Source organism: Acomys russatus, chromosome X (assembly GCF_903995435.1).
Source record: "Acomys russatus chromosome X, mAcoRus1.1, whole genome shotgun sequence".
NCBI lineage: Eukaryota > Metazoa > Chordata > Mammalia > Rodentia > Muridae > Acomys > Acomys russatus.
This window is the reverse complement of record NC_067169.1, coordinates 88,760,522-88,764,395: the sequence shown is the minus strand read 5'-3', so window position 1 is coordinate 88,764,395 and position 3,874 is coordinate 88,760,522.

Genomic DNA, 3,874 nt, shown 5'->3' with positions numbered 1-3,874 from the left:
CCATTCCTTCTTCTCAGAGAAGGGGAGGCAAAACCAAAATGGCTGTATAATGAGTCACCCAAAAGTAAATATTAAGAACTTTGGCAACTGTCTATGATGTCCATAAGAGTAAATGAGTAACATCAGTATGGACCGTGCTAGGAACGCAGTTTTAAACTAATATATGTTGCGTAGCAAGCAAAACATTCTCTGTATTTGGCATTACCATGTCCTATTACAATACTGCTAAATGGTGAAAGTAACTGCCAATGGGAGGAAAGTCCTAGCACAAAGAATATTATATATGCACATCTTGAATAAAATAAAAATATAAAATAATCAGCTGATTTGCTAAAAGCTGAAACCACAGCCACTCTCCAGTATTTCTATTGAAAACAATTAAGTACACTGGGTAGAATATTCATGTTACCTCTTTTTCATTTTAAGTGACTAGTGCTGAGAGCACAGTTGGTCATCAGGAAATACAGAATTAAGGAACATCTTTTGAAGACCTTTTCTTGCTATGTTTCCAGTATTTTCATATATATATTTATATAAAGAAAATTTTCTGGGCTGAGATTGTAGCTTAGTTGTATAGTGCATGCTGAGTATGAGCAGGGCTGTGGTTCCCATAAAAAATTATTTACATCGAGTTAGGTACTGTTAAGATTCCTAAATTTAAGAAAAGAAATAAATACTCATTTTCTTTTAAAAGTAAAAATAAAAATCGTGTTTGCATGTGTCCATGTGTGCGAGTTTGTGTGCTATACTGTGCATGTGGAAGTCAGAAGCCAACTTTGAATGATCTTAGTTTTTCTTTCCACTTCTACAAGGGACTTATAAATCCAACTGAATTGGCTAAGATTGTGTAGCAAAACCCTTCACCATTTTCTTTTCCTATAAGCTAGACAAACCTATCAAATATAATAATATAGTCAGGTAGTTCATGCCTATAATTCTAGCATTTGTCTCAGTGCTACCAGAGCTTGGATTGCATGCATTGACCATTACCCCACCTTTCTTTATTTTTTCCAGTGATTTCTGCTACAGCAGAATTGAAAGTTTCAAAATTATTTGCAATGGACAGATGCCTTCAATTTCAATGTAGTCACAATGTTTTCAGCTGGGTGTATCTTAGACTATAGCAAAAGGAAACTCATGGTTTTATTTCTAAATTTTATCAATTGCACCCAAACCCTTGGGCTGGGGATGTAGTTAAATTGGTAGAGTTCTTACTTATCGCATACAAATCCCTGGGCAGGAACCTTTGTACCCCATAAAACTACAGGTAGTGGTACAGTGTCTGCCATTCCAGCAGATGGAAAGGAGAGACTCTGGAGTCTAATATCATAGCTACATAAGAAAGGCAAAGCCAGCCTGGCCTACACAAGACATCATTCCAACAAACAATAAAAACAAAAATCAACAGACCCTTAAAGAGCTCAGGATGTTGCTCAGTGGTAGAACACTTGCTTAGGATGTGTGAAGCCCTGGGCTTAATCCATTAAAATAAACCAACAAAACAAAGGGAAAACTTCAACTAAACAAACCAAACCAAAAGCAGCAGCGCAAATATCACCCTACAGGACCTAGACCACCTTTCATCAAACCTTCTCAGTTCTTCCAATCAGAATGAAATACTGCATCTCCACAATACAGAATGGAGACTCCTTTAGGGTGCTACTGTATCAAATCAACTTCAATTCATCCTTTAAGCACTTAGAAATTTAACCGATTCCTTGGCAAAATAATAATGTTCTTGGAATCACGTTTGTGTGCGTGCGTGCGTGCGTGCATGTGTATGTGCGCGCGCGTGCACTTATGGTGCAGCCAGCCAGATCTTATGATCATCTTATCTCCATTCCCACAGCACTGAGATTACAGATACATTCTTGACCATGCTCGCTTTGGTGTGATCAGGCCCTCATGAACAAGCAATTTCCTGTTCAACAGTTTATCACTAAATGCCTACATAATAGCTCAAGGAGAACTAATTTTATTGTTAAGCTGAACTACTGACACTATTACAACACATAAACATCTTTCAAATTCTTGTGCCATAACCTATTTATCTATTCAAGTTTAGATGTAAGGGAAGTGTAAATTTTTCCCATCTGAGATTTCTAGAGTTTGTTTCCTACCCTATGCTGTTTAATTTCTATTTCTTTATTCATTTTGTATTTATGTGTATATATGTGTGGTTGTGGGTGTTTATGCCACATGTATTTGGATGCTCACAGAAGCCAGAGGAGGGGTCAAAACCTTTGGAGTTGCAATTGCTGGATTTTGTGTGTTGGGTGATGTGGGTGCTTGGAACTGAACTCAGGTCTTCTGGAAGAACAACAAGGGCTCTTAACCACTGAGACAACTCTAGTCCTGATTTCTAGTTTGTATAATTAATTCTTAAGGCTACTTAAATATTTTCTACTATAACTTAAGATAAAAATTGTTTGAGGACAAATTAGTATAATTATTTCGAATGAATGATAATCACCAGCAATCTATTTTTCCATTTATGAACTAAAAATTCCTGATGATGATTAAAATAAAAATAAAATATTTACTGAAATAGTTTCAGGGAACTGCTTTCCTGATTTTGTACTCCCCACCTTGATGATCATGGACTCCAATCCTCTAGAACCATGAGCTCCAATAAATACTTTCTTTTATAAGTTGTCTTGATCATGGTGTTTTGTTACACAGAAAAGTAATTAAAGTACTCAACATATGACACGTGTTTTTAGCTTCAACACTCTGGAAGACTGAGGCAAGAGGAATATCACAAGTTTTTCTCAGCTTAGGCTACCTAGTAAATAACATACTAGCTTGTGCTATGCAACAAGACCTTGTCTCAAAACATACACACACATTTTAAAAAGAACTATTTCAGACTCTCAATGTTGACTTACCACATGAAATAGAGGATGATTTGCTGGAAGTCCTCTGAAAACATTGACATTTCTTCTTCTACTGCCACTTCTGCTTCCTGTATATTATTTTGACAAAAATCATTTTCTGTATTTTCATCAGAGAATTCAGTATTTTTCAGAATCAGTTTTTAAAAGCTAGGCCTTGTTTTGGAAAACATTTCCTATGTCATTACTCTGACAGCATCTGACTGTCTCATTGAATGCTACAACTGCTTTTGCCCATCCTGTCTATATTCTCTACTTCAAAGGTGGGTAAACTTCTTTTTACATAGTTTTTAAAAATTTGGTTGTATACAGTACTACAGTTGAAACCTATCTAGAATTAAAAGAATATGCCAACATAAAGGAGAGATACAAAAATAATCTGTTTTTATTAATCATAACAATATTTGCCTCAATTACCTGCTTTGTTTTGAATATAATGATAGCTTAGGAAATAAATTAAAAACTATGATCTGGCTATTATGAATAAGGCTGCTAATGAACATACTTGAACAAATTTCCTTGTTGTATGGTGGAACATCTTTCTGGTATATCCCCAGGAGTAATATAGCTGGGTCTTGAGGTAGCACTGTTCCCAATTTTCTGAAAAGCGCTAGATTGATTTTCAAAGTAGTTGTACAAGTTTGCACTTGCACCAGCAATGGAACAGTGTTCCCCTTTCTCCACATCCTCACCAGCATGTGCTGTTATTGAGGTTTTGATCTTAGATATTCGGATAGGCGTAAGACAGAATCGCAGAGTCATTTTGATTTGCATTTCCCTGATGACTAAGGACATTGAGCATTTCTTTAAGTGCTTCTTGGCCATTTGATATTCCTCTGTTGAGAATTCTCACTGCTGGAGGGGTATGGAAGCATGGGGAGACAGCAGAACCCAAAGGGTTCAGGAGCTCTACAAAGAGACCACTGAGGCTGGCAGATCTAGATCTAGGGGGGCCTGCACAAACTGTTGTACCAACCAAG